The sequence below is a fragment of the Camelus dromedarius genome, chromosome 6, assembly GCF_036321535.1.
Source record: "Camelus dromedarius isolate mCamDro1 chromosome 6, mCamDro1.pat, whole genome shotgun sequence".
Lineage (NCBI taxonomy): Eukaryota > Metazoa > Chordata > Mammalia > Artiodactyla > Camelidae > Camelus > Camelus dromedarius.
Window position 1 is genome coordinate 33,518,462 of NC_087441.1, and position 20,904 is coordinate 33,539,365.

Sequence of the window (20,904 nt, forward strand, 5' to 3'; positions counted from 1 at the left end):
GGTTTGAGTGCTAGATGGCATAGTTGCAAAGTTTATGATTTTTCTCATAGTACCTGATATTAAAAGACAATGAACAAAAAGTCACGCACAAATGTTCCCAGCTGCATTATTCAGAGTGGCCAAGAAGTAGGAACACCCAAATGTCTATCAACTGATGAATGAATAAACAAAATGTGGCACATTCTGCAACGGAACATATTTGCTGATAAAAATTAATGAAGTACTGATATAGTACAACATGGATGAACCTTAAAAACTTTATGCTAAATAAAAGGAGTCAGTCACAAAAGATCACATACTGTATGATTACACTTACATGAAATATCCAGAGTAGGCAAACCTATAGAGCTAGAATGCAGATTTATGGTTTCCAGGGGCTGGGGAGGCAGAGATGGGGGTGGGGGCGACTGCTAATGGGCACAGACCTCTATTTGGAGTGATAAAAATGTTCCAAACTTAAACTATTGTTATGGTTGTACAACTGTGATTACATTAAAAGTCATTGAATTGTACCCTTGAAATGGATGAATTTTATGGTATGTGAATTATGTCTCAATAAGTTGTTAAAAAATAATTTGGTTATTAAATGTCACAATAATCCCAGGATTCTTCTTCCTTCTACAATATTAAGTAGATATGTCCTCAGAGATAAAATGTAACTCAGAGATCATTTGTGAACATGCCTGGGAGTCACATCTCTACTAGAATTCTGAACAGTCAGCTTCCCTCCTCACTCCCCTTTACTCTTTTATTTTACAGAAAAAAATCCAACGTTGACCTTCCTCCTATAGAGCAGGCAGAGTGCTTTACTGATGGTCAGAATGGGAGTGCGCCACCCTCTCATGTTTATGAATCCCAGAACACACGATTAATTCATAAATACAGGCTTTTAATTGTAGCGTCCCAATCATCCTGCTGGGAGAGATATACTTGCTAATATAATGTGGCTGAATTAGTGCTATTCCTTTCAAGGTCGTTACCCAGGGTGGATCTATACATGCTCTAAATATGTCTATTGATTGTAGTGCTTATTATTATTACAATGATTGTTACTTTCACTCTGGAATTGTTTTAGAAAGTTTTGATATTTTCTCTTGAACAGTGGAAATAACTTCTTTAGGGGCTGAATTTTATTTTTGAGGGGTTTCAAAAGTTATTAGAATTCAAAGCAAATGAATATGACTAGTAATCACAGTGAGTAATGCCCTTTGGGTTCAAAAATCAATATCTGGCTTCTCCAAAGGAGGAATTCCAAATTATTTTGAGTAATTGCTGTGCCATTCACTTGATACATCACATGTATTTATTGGGTCTCAACAATATCCTTAAACACTGGGAAAATGTATTGTTATATAAGGTGACATCAGTGGAGAGAAGACTAATGAACATTTACTAGCAGTACAATTTATAAAACAATTTTCATAATTTATCTCAAAAATTCTTAGAAAAGCTGCAAGCTTTTTATATCCCACTTTAATTGTGAGTAAATTAAACAATAATGAGAGAGTAACAGAGCAGGGCTCAAAACTAGATGTGTGTACAACAGTTCTGCACCTTTCTCTTTGATTAAGATGTTACCTTGCACTACAATTTTACAAGATAACACTTGTTTAGCTACACCTACACATATATGATGGCATTCATTCATTCATTCATTCACTCAACAAATATTTACTGAAGGCCTACTATGTGCCAGGCACTGTTCCAGATGCTAGGAATACAGCAGAGAATCAAAGTATTTTGTATTTTGTATTCCTGCCTTCATGGAGTTTATCACCCAGCAGAGAAGATGACCATAAACAAGGCAAATTAGCAAAATATATAGTATGTTAGACAGCACAAGTGCTATGGAGAAAAAGAAAGCAAGAGGTGAGGGAATCTATACTAACTACTGTATATAAAACAGATAAACAGCAAGGTCCTACTGTATAGCACAGGGAACTATATTCAATACCTTGTAATAGCCTATGATGAAAAAGAATACAGAAAGACATATGTATATATGTGTATAACTGGATCACTATGCTGTACACCAGAAATTAATACAACATTGTAAACTGGCTACACTTCAATTAAAAAAAAATATAAAGTCTTAAAAAAATAAACAAAGAGGTGAGGGAAAAGGCCATGGGGAATAATCGAGGGGGAGAGTTCCAGGCAGAGGGAAGAGCCCAGGCCAAGCCCTAAGACTGGCATGCTCCTGGCACATTCCAGGAGAAGTGGGCACGGAGATAACAGAACCAGATAATGAAGGTGATGTAGACACCACACTGAATTTGGCTTCGGCTGTAACGAAATAACATGGGGGAGCCACTGCAGGCTTTTAAGGAGAGGAGCGATACAATAAAACTCATGTTTTAAAGGGATCAGCATTCAGTTGTGTTTAGACTGAAGTGGGGCAACGGCATGTTTCCTAAGGAACCATCTCTTTATTCCAGGATCACAGCTGATATTCTCAGACTCGGCAGTTTTAGTGCTCCTCACACCACAGTTTGGACTCAAGTGTCTCTGGCTCTGCCCATTCATAAAGCTCCCCCCAGCTTCCCTGCTTTAGGGAGTAATATATAAAAGTTTACATGGGAACCCAAGGTGGAAACTACCCTGTAATTCCTGTACCTTGTGGGTGCAGTAGATATGCGCAGAAGTCAAAAGAATGTCCATTACCTAAATATTATGTCCTGAACCTTGAACTATAATCACAAAGCAAGATGAAGTCTTAAATATACAAGTGTCTAGCTTCTTTTAGCATCTTAGGTTATCCCCATGTGTGTGTTTTAAAAAATAACCTTTGTTTACCAATAGACCTCAAATCCTTGATTTCAGAGCCTATTGCCATGAAAAGAGGAAACAAAAAGAAACTTTATCAAGTTGACAGGAAAATATCAAGGAATAGCCCAAACAAGGGCTCTACTTGTAGACATTGCTCTTATTCTGGGCAAAAAAATGTGCAGTGAAATTATTTCAGGGCATATCTCCTTTAACAGCCATATTTCCTTAACCTAGCCATATACAGAGCACCAGACACCTCTTCCTCAAAGAGGTGGCCGAGCAACCATGTTAGGGCTGGCAGGCCATGTGACCTCCCTGACCCCTTCACCCCACCCCAAGCCTGCTGCACCTTGTTCTGGAGGGTGGAGAGAGACTCTACAGCTGATTCTCATTCTATTATTATTATTATTATTATTATTGAAGTATAGTTGGTTTACAATGTTGTGTTAATTTCTGGTGTACAGCATGGTGATTCAGTTATATATATATATTCCTTTTCATATTCTTTTTTCATTATAGGCTATTACGAGATATTGAATATTGTTCCCTGTGCTATACGTTAGGACCTTGTTGTTTATCTATTTTATATATAGTAGTTAAAGCTACAAATTAGGGAAAGTAGCAGGCGTGACCCAGCTAGGAGAAAAGAAAACGGAAACTGTCTGTCCTGGAGAGAGCTTCAAGGGTGAAGGGCACCGGGTATAATGGAATGAAACCCACTTTTTCAGAGCATTTGCAGGAAGTGGATGGCATTAACAGGGTGAAACTGCCTAATGAATTCCGTAGCCTGGGTGCTCAGCACCCTGAACCATTCTGTTTTCTCAAGGGTCCTGGGATACTGGCATTGCTCCTCTGACATGAATAAATGCCGCCTGCCACAGCTGGGCTCTGGCTCTCCCAGTTCAAATGAGGAGACTCCCATTACTCAGTCAGGCATACCTGCTTCCTGCTTCGGAGCCTCCGTTTCTTGGAAATAACCTGTCAGGTCCCATCTGCTTCATGAAGCTGCCAGTCCCTGGAGAGGAGGACCTCCACTCTGATCTCCTGTCAGATGCTGGAAACCCAGAAGGGAATAATCCTTCCAATCTGCCAGAAACTGCTTTTGTGATATCAAGGCCTGCCTCAGGGAGCCACAATATACTACACGCAGATGGAAATTAGATTTGTAAGTACACCACTCTCTTCCCTGGGTGCCCTGCAAAACTTCTTCTCACCTTTGTTTGTAGAAAGGACTGCAAGGGCTTTAAATTTATAGCCATTGATAAGCAGGAGTCTGCTGAACACACATATTGTTTTTCTATATCAGGCAGGTGTGGAGAAAGCCGCAGCATAGACAAAGGTCTTTTCGCCAGTGAAAAATGAACGTTCAACTCCATGCCAGCTCCAAGCATGAAGTGGATTCTAGCAGGTGCAATTAATTGCCATTACATTTATTGGAACCTTGAAAACAATTAGCAAGTGTCCTAGTTGATATGACAGATTCATTAATCATTTAATATATTCCTGAAAATTGATTTATCAATCAAAGAGCTACCTCTGGTTGAATAACTCATGACTGTGCTTATGGCTCTATTCATAACTCTGGGCTGTTTTTTAAAGGAAACCAAGAGGCTTTAGCTTGATTTAGCTCCCTCAGCTTCAGCAGTTATACAGATTACATCTCAATCCCTTGAAGGTAGAGCAATTGAAGGGGTTCACAAAGCAGACATTTGAAAGGGCTGGAAATGACGTGTCAGGGTCAGGTATACGATCTTCAGGAGGAAAAGTTACATTGACAGAAAGGACTCATTCAGGAGAAGCTCTTGAGGATGATGTAGTTGGGCCTCAGGAACAGCTAGACCTTGTCCAAGTCAATTTCAAATTTGCTAAATGAGCAAAAAGGCTTCTTGGAGATAAAACTCCTCCAGGTCCCTTGCTTATCCTCCTCATAGTCATCTCTGGCAGGTGACCAGATGTTTCCTTGAATCTTGATAATGATGGAGTGCTCACTTGCATTATATTTTGAAGTGGTTTTGATGATCAGAATTATTTTTCATTCAGCGTAAAATTTTGCCTCCTACCCCTGGAACTACACAGAGTAAACCTTACACCTCTTCCGGGTGACAGCCTTTCGAATATTCGAAGACAGTCAACCTAATCTCTTGAGTTTACTCGGCTCAAGGATATGATTTTTCATGCACGATGGCTCTGAAAATCTCTTCCACATCTCCATCTTTAAGTTGTATTTCCATTTCCTAATGTTCCACCTAACATGTGATGTTCAGAAGTGACCACAGTACTCCAAATGTGAGGGGTGAGTGCTAACCACCTCTATTGTTTGAAATTCTGAAAGATTTCAATGCACTTAAACTTGTTTTGTCTTTATTTGAAACCTTCAGCACATGTTGACCCCTATTAGACTGGCTGTCAACTAAAAATCTATGAGGCATTTTATTTGATCTCTATTAAACCATATCAATCCTATCCCATACTCTGAGGCTATTCTTACAGGCTTTCTTAGGAGGGAACAAAGCTTAATACCAGTTTATTATTATTAGGGTGATTAAGAGTTTTCTGGATTTGAAAGTTTGCTTCTCTGCTTAATAGCCACGACCAAATACAAGGAATTTAATCTTGCTGAGCCTCAATTTCCTTATCTATATAAGAGGGATCATAATAACACCTATATCTGAGGATTGCTGTGAGGATTAAATGAGCTTTGTGAAGTGTTGCTTTGGAGTGTTTGATTCATAGCATCCATAAATGTACACTAATGTTATTATTTTAAATGTTCACTCTGTCATGTATATATTGGAGTTTTTTCCCCTATCTCTACTATTTCTTTACATAAGGCAGAGATAAATATTTCAAGTATAACTAAGACAAAAAACCCTCAAACACTGTAACTTAAGATCTAAGCCTCTTTTTCACTACCTACCGTGAAACTTGATCTCTTTTCTTATATAGTTAGATGTGATGCTATTCCATTTAACAGTAGAGTTTCTTAAAACAAGGTATAAAAAGAGAAAACTCCCTTTAACAAGTTCAGTCATTTTATTAATTTAATTTAGTTTAATTTAATTTAACCCTATTTTTTTTTTTTTTCATTTGGGCATTCATTATCCCAAATAAAGTGTTAGGGTCAAGTGACGATCTGGTGCCACGTGGTTGTGGTGGCCACACTGAGTGCCTTCATGCTCTTTGGCCTCTTATTTACAGTGACAGTTTTCTACCTGTTTCCACTAGCCTTGATTCCTGCATCCAGCTCCTTGAGTCTGAATTTCTTTGAACCTGTCAGTTTATTCATTTTGTTCTCTAGAATTTCCAGATTTTCTGGTACCTCTCTACCTGGATTTCCTGTCATTTACTCTTTTTTCCCTCCAGTCTTTTATAGAGCAAAGAAAACTATCTCAGCTGCTATAGAATCAGGCAGGATAGAATGTTGCTCAGTAGCATAAAAGATATAATAACAGTGGGCAGCTTAAGCCTTTGAATCAGAAAGCCTTGGATTTGAATTAGAACTTCCCCACTTAATTGGGGGTGACCTTGACTAAGGATATGGCTAAGCCTTATTTTCTCATCTGTAAAATAGAGGTAATAATATTACCTTGATCTTAAAGGCATGTGATGAAGTGAAATAAAGCATTGTAAGATATTTAGAAACTTCTTGAACAGAGTTATTATTAGTTATTATGTAATTAAATTAAAACATATTGATGTCCTACTAAGTACTAAACACTGAACCATGACAATGGACAAAACAAAAATGGCTCCTGTTCTCAGGGGCTCATGGATCCTTGGCCCTATCACCATCACCATCATCACCAACACCATCATCACCACCACCATCATCACCACCACCATCATCATCATCGCCAAGTCATCATTGCCTTGTTTTTGTTGTCATTATCATCAATTTCTTTAAAGACCCAAAGGCTGTCAACAATACATGTAGAGGAATTTGTAGGTACCTCAGTTTAGTGAGTCCACATTCTCACTAAGCTTAGCTCTTTTGCTTCATAGCTTTTAATGCTATCTTTGACTTTTTCTCTTTTTTTCTTATATATAATACATGCTTAATTAAGTTATTTCCATGAACTCTTTTCCAGCCCTACTATTTTCAGCCTTAGTTATCACCATCTCCATTAGGTGTTCAAAATTCTAGGTTTAATAGTATGTCTTATGATTTTACTGTGACTCTAAAAAGCTTATTTGTCTTTTTTTCCCTGAAAAATCTTGTTATAGCTTCTGAAAATTAGTACATAGTTTGCCTGTTTCTAATCTCCCAATGCCTATATCCTAGTAATTCCCCAGAAGTTACTGATAGCATCTCAGCAATCTCATTCACAAAGTTTTTCAATACCCTAGGATGCAATTCACTAAGCAAGAGACTTGAATCTATTTAGAGTTTCTAGATATTCTTTTATCCACCCAGGGTTCAATTCTTTTTTACCAAGGTTCTCTCTCCTCACATCAGTCTATAACAAAGAAGACAAGAACAAGAAAGTGGCTTGGAATTTCTTGCATTTTCCATGTCATCTGATACCACTTTGTCAACCATCTTAACAGCAGATTTCTCTTATTTGTATCTTGTTCTGAACATACTAAAAAGTCATTTTTATTATTCTATTTATTTTTCAAAGGCTGTAGCTTGTTCTACTTAATAATAACTAAAGTACTTCCAATCTTTTATATGTATTCCTTTTCAGTGAGACTTCACAGAGAACTCTTCGCATCCAGATCATTCATCTACTAAGCTAACTCTCCCTAGTATTATCAAATATGTCTTAGTATGATCAAGATTTTGTTCTGGGGTGCATCTAGTTTCTTTCTGAGCAATATTTGTGTAAGAGCTTTTGGCCATTGGCTCCTATCTGTCTTTCAGCAGAAACATTTTTAAGAGCAGAGGATGTATTTGTGACTCAATCACACATTTCTTTCCATAGCTGTTACGAATATTAAGATAATATTATCACATTCGCAGAGAGTTGCCATGCTTCCATTTTACTGTTAATTGGTTCCTCTTGGGTGGCCAGAATTGAGTGCAGATAACACTCCCCCTGTTGTTTCCTCTTTCTGTTGACAAGCAAAATCATCAGGAAGGTAAGTAGCGAATTTTTTAGATCCTCCAGTTCTATCAGGATATAAATTATCATAGCTATCCAGATAATGAAAGTCTGTCAGGATTAAGATATTTTGTTTCATAACTGGTATTAGGAGAATCTAACCACATAACCAGAAGGATTGTGGGGTCACTTATTTCTCAGTCTCTCTCTCTCGCTCGCTCTCACGCTTGTCTTGTGTTCCTAATCAAATGATATCCATTATTCTCCCACAGTAAGATGATTATGGTCTCCCCTTATAGTTATATATTGGAATATACACTCCTTCTTCATTATGATGTTTTGAGGAAAAAATTAGCCTTCCATTGCTATTCACTAGTCATAGACTATTCTGGTCAGTTGTGGTTACCTATTTCAACTTACATTGTTTATTTAAATTCCATGAATTGGAATACAGATATTGTAGTTAGAGCATTTATGACCAGTGAGCTTCATCTCTTCTAATTTTTTTCTAATGTTTTTCTAGGAAGTTCCTAACACTGTCTCTATTACATAGGATTATTTCAGCAAATGTTTGAATAAATACATTAATTTTATGCTTTAATCTCTGTCACATTTCTTATTGGTTTTAATTCAGAGAGGTGGTGAATTTTTCTCCCTCAAAATCTCTTCCATGCTTTAGTGAGCATCATCCCAAAAGGAATATTGGACCATCCTTGTGATTGACACAAATATTTTCTAGGAATTCCCATTTTGTTATCTGTAATCATGGTCCAGAAAAACAAATATACTGCTTTCTAGCACCAAATATGTGTATCTATATAGTCAGTTCTTTGTTTCTCTCCCTCTTCTTTAAAATTTTTTTTTTTTTTTTTTTTGGTCCAGAGGTAAAACTCAAATGGTAGAGATAAAAATCGCACTTATATGCTCCAAAGTATTTTTCTTCCCTATATGACACTGAATTTACTAAACATATATCCATATCTCTTTTGGCATATTTCCGATTTACCCACAAACTATCAGAAGTAAATATTTGTTAGTACGTTTTATATTCTCGGTAGGTTCTCAATTATGTCTCACATTTGTATTCTGGCAAGATAGCTTATCTCAACAGACGTGTCAGAGCTCGTGTGGGGTCACTTTCTTACTCCTCAGCTAAAGGCACAAACCCTGATGACTAGTCTTGCGCTCCTGGGACTAACAGCTATTTTCTGCACACTTGTCAGAGCTGCCAGTTTAAGGCATGTATAATCTTCTAGTGTTACTTTTCTCTTGCTTATAGTACCACAGCTTAAGGTACAGCATTCAACTGAATGCAGGAATTAATGTTATTAAAACACCATGTGAAAATCAAAGAAATGTGTGCATTAAGTAACTCAAGAAAATAGAATTTTCTGCTATACAAAGTCATCCTAGGCAAACAGGTTCCAAAGTTGCCCAAGAAAGGAAAGGATGATAAAGAGTGATTATTGCTCATGTTTCAAAAATTATGCTGACTTTTTGAGATCTGGAAGGAATTCTCCCACACAGTAATTTTTTCCCCCTCTTTCAGTTGTTCTCACTTTGGAGAGTTATACCCACCTCTGAAGATTCCCACAGTCTTGAAGGATCATTGGTTTGTTTGAGAAAGCAGTTTTTATTTTTTCATGACAATACATTTATAAAAAAGCTTATGACTTTCCTGACAGGCACAGTACTGGCTGAATCTGAATTTAAATATACCCAGTAGAATGATGGAAACCAGTAGTAATGCCTTTTTCTTGCATGCAATATTTACCCTATTCAGCACATGAGCTCGAGATGACTTCTAACCCACAGAGCTTATTTTTAATTCTTTTTTAAATAAAAATGTTATCATGTCAGTAGAGCAGTGAGCCAAATTTAACTTTATGAAACCATGCATTTAAGGAATAGATTCGATTTGGAAAATTACCCACATAGCACTGAAATAATCTCACGTATTTTCAATGCCATGTTTGCATTTTTAATGACCAGAGACTCTGACTGTCGCTGGGGCACAGAGATATAATGACCAGTACCAGGGCATTTGTGCTGTCAGTTTATCTTTTGACATTTTACATTTTGCAGCTCCCAGAAAGCTAATAAACATTGCTGATTTAACAGGAAAAGGACAATACTAGCATCAAGGCAGGTGAATCGGGAGTTTGATGAATTGAATACGAAAGTTGGAAAGTGTCATGAGTCTATTTTTTTTCTCCCTCTTCTCCACATTTTCTTGGCTACAAACTGCCTTTTTCTGACACTTTGCTTAAACTCTGGAATGTATCTAAAGAAGCCCTATTGTGAAAGAAAATGAAAACAATGTTGGCAAGAATTTTCTGGCTCTTCATGTTAGCTAGATACGAGATTCATGAAGACAATTCACAATGCTTACTAAACACTAATGATTCAAGTCAACAAAGGTCTTTTTGTTGTCTGTCCTTATACATTTAAGTACAAATATGTCACTTCCATAAATTTGAACTTTCATATCTAAGGTGAAGATTTTCATGAAATTTAAAACATACATTTTTTGTTTATCTATAGAGAAAATAAATATTAAATATTCAGAAAGGATTCTAAAGCGGTTCAGAATGCTATGTGTGTCTGATTTGGATATTTTATGGCATTTTTATCATGTATATTTGGTATACAGGCAGATATGTATATTTAGCAGTACTTGCATTTATTTGTATCTGTCAGTTAAATGTAACCTAATATTTCTTTTCTCTCCTTTTTAAAGGAGGCACTGGGGATTAAACACAGGACCTCGTGCATGCTAAGTACATACTCTACCACTAAGCTATACTCCCGACTCCCCCATCAACCCAATTTTAAACTATTCTCTAAGTGGGACTGTTTTAAACATCCAAACGGATCAAACTATAGCGACGTTCAAGGTCTTTGACTCTCCAGAGCCATACTGGGTGGGCTCATGTAATTCCAGAGGTCAGCATGAATCCATAGTCCAATTTGGGATGGAGAGACAGAGCTAATCTCATTCACAAAGCATCCTAAAATGGTGTGACATCTTTATTTAGATATTTTTTATTGGGTTATGCAATAATCCTGATAAATATATAAAGTAAATGGTCCTCATGGCAGAACTGGTGATGGCCAAAAGCAATTCCAAAAGCTACCAGATTCTTAATGTGAAAAATACAAAAAACTCAAACTTTGGTAATGACACAAAGAAAATCAACATATATTAAAATACGTTGACTCAAAAAAGAATATTTTGTTCACACTTATTATCATGTTCCTTTTTCCCCTCAGAAACTATTGTTAAATCAATGTTATAGGTAATAGATTCCAGTTAAGCAATTATATCTGCTTAACTTCTGTTTCTTTTAATTACTTGCTTTTCCATTTATTTTTTGATGGTATTATGTGGTGGTGTTTGGTTTTTATAAAGTTTTCTTAGATTTTCAGTAGGCAGAGAACAAATCATAAATAAATATATACATAACTAATCTGACTATTTTTCAACAATAGATATAAAACCCATATTATGGACAGATGTTTGAGGTGAAGCAGCTCAAACAAAAGAAGTCATGGTCAATGAAATGTCCCTAGGAAAGAATTTATAAGATGACACAGTTTACTTTCCTTTTCTATCATTAAAATATTACAACAGAAATGAATAAAGGAAAACAAAGATAAGACATTATAAAAAAGGAATAAAATTCCAAACTTACAGTCCAGATTTTTTTTATAGGTATGTGGTCTGGCTTATAGATGTATATATATTTAATTTTATTAACCAGGTTTTTACTTTCTATGCTAAAATTTCTAGATGACCGTACTCCATGAGTAAATAAAATAATTTACAATAAGCTTAGTTTTGAAGCTGTACAGAATTCAGTCTTCACAGTTTCAAAATTGTAAAGCACTATCTAAAAAATGTTCTAATTTCAGTATTTACATATCAGGAAGGTGATTTCTGCAGGAAGAGCCTGAGAATTTCTTTTCCTTGGAATCCAAGGAAAGTACCCTAATATTATGTTATCTGAGCTTGGGAAATGAGGTGCGTCTTTTTCCTTTAGTTTAGTCTCTGTAAAGTATCATACGTGTCACTTATTCTAAATGTCTGTAAGCCAGCTTCTAGGTAAACGTCACTAAGCTGACTTATATTGGTTTTGGGGGACACCCTTTCACATCTTTGGTCAGTGGTGGCTTCTATCATTTAGCTTAATTATTAGTTTATCTTTGAAGAAGTCTGGTAAAAAGAAAATTGTGCTAACAATTTGCAAATTGGGGCCCTAGTCAATTATCTGACATTCACAAGAGGCTGAACTGTGTTTTAGACATAAAGTGCTCCATCTTGTGACTATAATTTAATTTCTCAGTTGTGATGAATCATTTGCTTTTAGCAGAGTTACTGATGTAACTCAACACCTTGGGTTTCTATTAATGAGATTCTGAGAGAACAAAAGTAATACTAATCAATTCAGAGGGAAGTATATTTTTAAATGCTCTTTCCCACATCTTGGTGAGGTCCTATTAAAATATTTAATGCATGGGTTATTTTCCCTTGTGACTTCCATGATTTTGCCTGATTTTTCATCTAACTCCCATAATGTTCATCTGTAGAACAATGATTAGAGTAACTTACTCAAAGAGTGAAAATAGGTTATTCTGAATAATAGTAATGAGATGTGTTGGAAGTCATCAAAATGTGAAATTAAAAATATATCAGTGAATCATTTTTATAGACACATATTCCTTTTTCTATTTGCTATGGGCAAAGAATTCTGGTGGATTCTAAGTCTTACTTAAATAGCACAGTTTAAGAAAAAGAAAGCTTAATTTTCCCTTTATTTGTTTTTAGATCTAACACCAATAAGATTGTACCAATGTAGTTTATCAACATTGTTTATCTTTATTATATTTTTGGCAGTATTTTTGACTATAAGAATAAGATTTTGCATATTAAATCGAGTTCTTTTTCCAGCAACGTGAAGTTCAAATAAAAATACTATGCTTTGGCCTGAGAGCTGTTTCAATTTTTTAAAATATGATCACCTTTTCATCACTTAAGTAAGATTTGATAAACTACTGGCATTGACCCATTACAGAACAGAGACTCCCCATGCCATCATCAGTCCTCACAGCTAGAGGCGACAGAGTGCTGGAAAAGGGCACAGAGGAATGTATTGTGACTCAGCAATACGGAAAGCTGCTCAAGAGGAAAATTTACACCACTGATAGGCTATGAAGAATATGAACAGAGTGAATGATTACATATTCACCCAAGCCTGAAAAATCAGTAAATGTTTCTTTTCCCCTGTCTGCAAGAGTCGGTACAGGTTGAAAATGTTAATTTCAAAATATTGGAAAAAATGATCAGAGTTACAAATAGCACAGAGGATAAAGAGACCAGGACACAGTGACAAATATTCCAGGCTTTAGAGGGCAATATTAATATGCACCATTTATTGAGAGCTCAAGATACGTCAGGCTCTGCTCTAAATATTGGCCTGGTATTGCTAACTCATCTAATCCTCCCCCAAGCCTTATGAGGTAGATGCTGTAATTATTAGCCTGCGGCAGATTTTATTTCCCAAATTTGATTGCAATGACCTCTCCCAGCCCACATGCTCTTCTACAAAGTGATCTTGCCACTCCCTCTGTCAGGGTGTGGAGTCTAATTCTTCACCCCATGAATCTGGGGCTTAGAAGCCTAGGTCATAAAAGATTTGCAGCTTCCTCTCGAGTCTCTAAGAAGGCACCCACTTGAAATACTCTTGCCCTCCAAACTAAGCTGCCATGCTGAGAAGTTCAAGGTATGCGGAGTAGGTGAGTAGGCAGGCACTCTGGTTCACCTCCTGGCTGTGCCCCAGTGGCAGCTGGCCTCAACTGCCACCCTTCTGGGATGCCCAGTCCAGACTACTGCAGCCCCAGCCCCACCCTTCATCTGACCGAGCTCCATCAACCCACAGAACCCTCAGAGATAATACATTATTGCTTTAAACCACTAATCTTTGGGGTCCATATATAACTACAAGCAACTAGATTGCTTTCCCATTTCACAGACAGGAAAGCTGAAACACCAAAAGGTTAAAAAGTGTACGCAATGTCCCACAGCTAATAATTGGGGTTGCTAGGACTGGAACACAGGTAACAACTCTCCAGTGTTACCCTACACTCCCCTTACACCATTCTAGAAAATATTCTGTGTTGTTACTGGCAGTGACAGCACTGTAGACTGCATGGATGACTCGGATGACCTTCTGGGGCAATTCTTCTGTTCTTAAAGAGCGTCCCTTCCTTTTTTTCTATTGACAGTGACTTGTTTTTTTGCTGCTGAAACATTGGAGTTGGACAGGGAAATGAAAATGGCAAATCTGATACAGCTCTGAAAAATACAGTACATAAATTACTATCACATTAAGATGATTACAGCATAGAAGTGACAGTCAAAAGTAATGAGAAAAGGACCTCTTCCTAGAGAGCAAAGCAATTATCCTGCACGATTGTAAGTTGGCTGTAAATCTAAGACCCACTGCCTGCCTGCTTCTTACACAGACCTGGTGTTTCTATGTCATTGTTATGTTACTTAATGATACCAATTATTTAAAAATTAAGCACAGGGTACTTCATGACATGGTATTTATTATATCCAAGTGGAGATGGTTTCAGCTTTTCCTCAGGGTAGCACAGCCGTTCATGATTCCTTCCCATGTCTTTCTTATTTTCCCTGAAGCTGTACTTTTTTTTTACGCTAACACGTTTAGTGGAAATTTCTGACATAAAAAATTAAAAAGGTCAATTTTACGAGGTAGCACAGTAGCTTAGATATTCTAAATGGCACCCTAGCCTCAAGAAGCTAATTGCTTTTTCACAGCACAACTCTCTCAAGTGCCCACACAGCAAACTGGCCTAGACAAAACCCAGGAAGCATCTCTCTTCTGTCTCAAGGTCCACTGGGACTTCCTGAGCCGAGTGAAGCCATAAAAATATAGAAATCACCTGGAACCTGGGAAAATGATAATCAAGTAAAACTTACAATTGTGACAATCTTAATCCATCTGTCTCTGTGTATTCACTTCATGTTTCATCACCTGTATGGTCACAGGTGTACTTTTAATCAAATCAGAGACGGCACAACCCCTCCTCACTAAGACTTCTGAGTGTAGGACACACAGATGTCATTTCCGGACCATTGAGATTGACCAGATGCACAGCTTACAAGTCCATGTACTGCCAGCTTGTGAGATATAAGAATTTAAAGAGCAGGACAGACTGAGGCCTGGGTTCTTTCTAGAGGAAGTGTTAGAGCAGGCAGATAGCTACATATGAGCAGAGAAAGGGGGACACAGACCAAATGGCACGAATTGGGCAGAAAGGAGGGGCACAAGCCAAATGCAGGAAACCACACATCATGTAAGCAGCAGTGGTCCTTGGGCAGAGAAAGAAAAGCAGGAACCTTTGGGCTGATAAGGGATCATGGTTTTTGGGGTGACAAGTGGCCTGGAGAAGAACAAAGTAAGGTGAGAAAAGACAGGAATTTCCAGTGTCCGAATGCAACCTTTTGCTCATTATGCCCTCGTTTCAATAAAATTAGCCTTGCAGATCAGAAGTACCCATCATGTACTGACGCCATGACACTTCTGATCCAGACTAAATAAGGACAAAATTCCCTCCCCCTTAGGGAAGGTGGAGTTGGGATGATAATCAGAGAATACGACCCCAAACCCTTCCCTCCCCAGTGAATATTCTGCTCATTCATTTTTACACCCTATGTAACTAACTTGCCAATGAAACTCAGGGCAGCCGCTCACCTGAGCCTGCCCGCTCTCCCTTTGTACTATCCATCCTTTAATAAATCCTCACTTTACCTTTTTTTAACCACTACGTCTTGTCTCTGAATTCTTTCTGGGACGGGACAAGAACCTGGAACACCTGTTTAATCTATCGGCAACAGAAGTGTTTCCTGAAATAATCCTGTATTGATTTCTGTTAGTTCACAACAGAAATAGTACTATCCGTAGCTTGATAGGAATGATAACATTTAGCAATTTGGCGTAGAAACAATACAGGTAGGAAATGTTAGCTTAAGTGCTCTGAGTAACAAATGCCTGTTAACCTACATTTATTTTGCCTGAGATCCTGTGTTAGTTTCTACCGTGTTTCACAAAAGCGCTGCTTATGCAGACTAAGTATTAAAGTGTCATGATGTTTGTCATTTAGGAGAGCTCTAGTGTAATAGACACACATAAGTGTACTTATAGCTGTAATATAAAAACAATAAATATTTCATATAACGGAACAAACGATGAGCTAAGAACTCAGGATCTATGTTAGGTGTTAGGTAGTTAATGAGCCATTAGATTAAAAATCTATTGAGTAACCAAGTAGTAAGCCAGAAACATTATCTAATTAATTTAATTACCTTTATCAACACAAAACATTTTCTCCTTATTTTTCTTCTGAGTCCCACACATTCTGCCACCGTTCTTGTCCTGTGTGTTACCTTTGGCCAGTCACTTCCATTTGCATTCTGAAATCTAGTTGATTTGCTTTGGCCACGATAAAGCCGAGGGATTCTGCAGAAGCTAAGGCTATGTGTTCTGACTATTAGACTTTTAGTGATTTTACTGCACTTTAATTTTTAAAAAAAGCTTTTCAAGGCTTAAGAAGGCCCTAGGAGAAAACTGATTAATATTATGATTTCTAGTTTATAATGGAGGTGATGTGAAAATAACTCACTAAGGGTCATGCAATGAGTCAACAGACAAGAAAAGATTCCTTTTTTTTTTTAGCCTTGTTTGCTGACTGAGACACTTACTTACTATGTCCTGAGTGAGTCTGTTTAGAGCCCACACGCACCAAAGTGACAAAGGAAGAACAATGGCCTAAATGAGTCCTGGTTTTGCCAACTGTTGAACAAATTACCTAAATTGTTTTATTTCAGTCTTTTTGATCTATACAGACACTGCTAGATTTTTTCCTACATGAAATAGACCCTCTTACTTCTTTTTGTATATATATATATATATTTATACACACACACACACACTCACTCAGGCTCATGAGATAACATGTCAGTTTCTTTGATTCTCCAAAAAAGACTTAAAAGTGGTTGCAGTTTCAGTAATTTAGCTTGTTGGGGTGACAAAGAGAGTTAAGTGTTTGCTGCTGTTACAGGGGATTTGTTTGGCGTCCCATGATGATGGCCCAAGAAAAGCCTGCCATGTAACACTATTGGGCGGGAGAGGGGAATGCCCATTATCCACCTGGGGGCACATTTTCAATCCCACAGGCCTCCGGGCACTGGGGTGCGTGGCTAGGACACAGGGCAGGGAGAGAACTCTGCCTTTGGCTCCCTTTCTTCTATGAGCCAGGTGTTCTTTGAGTCCTCCCACGTTAGCAAAATTTGCCTTCCATTTTCATTTTCTCTTAATGTGATTCTAAAATGGGGTAATTTTTATGCACCATAGTCTTCTGGAAGTAAATTCCCTCTTAAGTCACAGGGAAGGTTGCCCAGAGTCCTCTAGGAGTCTTGGCTTAGGATGGACATGGTCTAGAATTTGGTTGTTTCGGCCACTGGTATCAAGACGGGACTAGTGACTTCATAAATGCACAGAACAAGAATATTGAATCCCCTTGAAGTTCTCACAAATCAAGTCAATAGGTGGGACTGCATTAAAAATATTTATAACAAAGTAGTGGAATGTTTATATTTACCTGAGATTCATTCTATTGTGCAGGGAAGACTAGACTTGCCCCAGGAAACCCCTCAGTGAGTTTAGGAAGCTGGGATTCTAGGCTGGTTCACCTCTCTGACATCTGTATGTATCTAAATCTTCTGCGGAATAAGTTATTTTCAGAAGCAGGGTAGAGAGGGCAGTTTATTAATTCCTGACAGACCACAAGGTGTTGTCCATATTGACAATCTGTTTTTCCTGGGCAGGCTATAGTAGCAGTAAATCTTATTAACCTGGTCAAAGTCAAATGAAGACATTAAGAGAACAGAGAACAGTCTTTCCATGCACTGCTGAAAAAGCACTCTCCAAAAAAAGGGGGTGGGGCAGAGAGGTTCAAAGGCATGCATTGCATATCATAAAAGTACTACTAGAAATGAAAACAAAATAAACAAATCCAACTCAAAAAAAGAAGATGAAACTTTTAGTCACCTACTTATATATTTCAGGTAAAACAAAATTCAAACATTTTTATTAAAGTTATTGGCACATTTAGCTGACTGTGCAAATGTAATCTTCATTTCTGTCAATAAATATTCATGTTAATTTTCTGGATAAAAAATCAATTTCATGCTAGCCAGATAATGTGGAAAGTGGTTGGATTAAACTATGGCTCCCGGCTACACGTTTCCAGCACCAAAAATAACCATATGGCACTGAATGTGTGCAGGTCACTGTGGGGATTTACGGTAATTATGTCATGATGTGCCTATTGTTATGGATTCAGCAGCCTTTCTTGCCTCTCTACCTGCTTTGTTCAACAGCAGCTGCTGGCTTCAAGCTGTTGTCTGTTTCCAGCACAGAGGCTGAATGAAGAAATGCTTTCTAGGGAAGTCATGTTCCAAAGCAGGAATAGCAACAATAAGCGGATTCAATGGGGGAAGATAAAGTTCACTGGACAAAAGTCTAGTAATCAGCCGGTGCTAATTTAATGCTGCCAGTTCCAATTGGTAAATAACACTGCCTATGCAATTTATGCAGAGTTGAAAGGGATGAGCTATGTATTTAATGGACAGAAGAATGAAATGCTGCTTTGCAGAGTGCCTGATTGTGATGGTTTCATTAAAATGACTGCATGAGTGACCCTCCACTACTATTCCTACTAACCATGTGTGCCAAGACAGCAGAACTGTGGATGCCGGGGTGCAGGACATTCCATTATTTTTTTGCTAAAGATTATATATATACACAAACACATATATATACACACACACATATACTTGTTTAACTACATTTCATCTATTAAGTGTTCATATACACAAACAGAAGTGCTTTTAAGCAAATGCCTAAAACACTTGATATAACGGTGTGTGTGTATGAGATGCAGATTTATGCTAATCACTTCGGATAACCGACTTCATGGCAATAGTATCTGCTTCCCTTCCTTTTTTTCTTTAATATGTTTTAAAAATTGTTTTAAAAATGGACCTTTATTCATCTTACAATTTGCAAGAAGGTAGGTCGGACTGAAACAGATGCAACTTAGGAACTTTATTTCTCACGCCAGGTCCCCCTGGATTCTTAGGGTACTTTCCCCACAAGTCCTTAGACATGAAGTGTACAAATAGTGGGGGTTGGAAAGAAGGATGTGCTCATGCATCCATGTCCAGTGTGTCTGGACCCTTTTGGCTTCTCGTGGCACGTGTCCCACAGAGCAGTCCCTATGTGCCAGCCACACAAACACTGGCTTTTCTCTTTTCTCCTTTACCTGCTGCTCCTGGACAGCTACTTCTCATCTTCAAGGCTGAGTCAGAGGGACCTTCACCCTTGTTTTCCTAATCTCAAGTGAGTTAAGTGTTCCTTATCTGAGTTCCCTTATTTTCTGAGCCTTTTCCTGTAATACTACATACAACACCTTGTAATATTGCCTTTGAAGATGCTCCCAAGGGCAGCCGGTTGTATATTTGTACACAAAATGATGCTCTCCTGACCTTGGTGACTTCCAAATGAATGCTTTTCTAAGAATGTGACTTGAGAGAGACATACAGGGTAAAGCACAGGCTAGATCATGATTTCCTAACACCTGCATTGTGATGTGGCCCCCTCATTGTAATGAGTCCAAATTATACTAATTGCTCCAACGAGCATGTTGGGTGTTTAAAACCATGAAACAATTATGTTTCCCATATCAAATGCATAGTTTATCTTGGGTTAATACTGGAGTCTGCCCCCCATAACTGACTTTTTCATAGTAAGTGATATTAATACATGGGGTCCTCAGGGCCTTCATTATATTCATTAAAAAAAAATCTTAGTTTCTATGAGAGAAACAACTACCTTATTTTTTAAAAGTAATTTTATTTCATGCCCACTTAACTCAGTTAACTTTATTTTTATTTTATGATATGGGGGAGGGTCAAATAGCACCTTTTTGAGAATATGAATACTTTAACTCAGTGACTGTTACATCATCTACAAATTTGAAGTTGTTCACATAAAAATCTGAGAAAAAATAGAAAAGATATTTTTGCTTATTCCTTCCACCCTATTTTTATGGTTCATGAAAATATTAAAAAGTAGAGCTGGCATGGAATATTACTTCTCTGATGTATTAGTGAATTATGATTTACTAGTTATAATAGGAGTTAAACCACTATTTCAAAGAAGGGCAAGTGTATTAGTAAATGTAGTACATTTTATAATACAGGTGGTTTTAGGTCCCTTTAATAAGAGATAGCTAAACATTCAGTTTTGTCCAGATAACACATTCCCGATTTTTATCCTGTACCTTTAAGTACCAAAAGATAACTAACTACATTTTGATCATCTGATGACTATAGGGCAATCATAGTACACCAGACATAGGAAAGAGGTTAGAAAGCAGTGATCTGAGTTCTTTAAGACTTATATTCAAAAGAGAAACTATAAAGCACATTAAAATTTGTCACTATGTGCCTTTTTCCACTGTGTGTTTCCTGACTGTGGTTGTTTGGTTGTTCTGTATTACAAGAGGTGGTGAATCTTTCAGAGTTGAAAAATCAAATAGATCAAATTTTTCCATGGATAATTCTGGGTATATAATTTTTCTCTAGGCTTATGTGGTCAGGATGGAGTTCCTAAAGGGTCAGCATAAAAAGGAGTCCTGCATAATGCAGAAGGGAAAAGAGAAATGTCAAGCTAGTGAATTGATGTAGGAACCAGTGGCTACACAACCTGAAGATAAGGGACAGAGATGGAAACAACATAAGAGGCCATGGACTTGGGTTTCCCTGAACTCCCAGTAAAGCCACTCATCTGAAGGGCCAGAAAAATCAATTGTGAAGAATTTGAATTTTATACAGGAGTGATAGGGAGCAAACAGAATTTGGGGACTGGCAGGCAATAAAGCTGGTTTTGGCAGCAGTATTTTGTGCTGATTGGAAATGAGATAAATTGAGAGCAGGGAG

General features: G+C 37.5%; 1 protein-coding gene across 6 annotated transcripts in view; it reads right to left on the minus strand.

The window, feature by feature from the left end:
- NKAIN2 (sodium/potassium transporting ATPase interacting 2) overlaps positions 1-20,904 on the minus strand; it is an 850,734-nt gene that overhangs the window by 91,601 nt on the left and 738,229 nt on the right. The window lies entirely within an intron of this gene.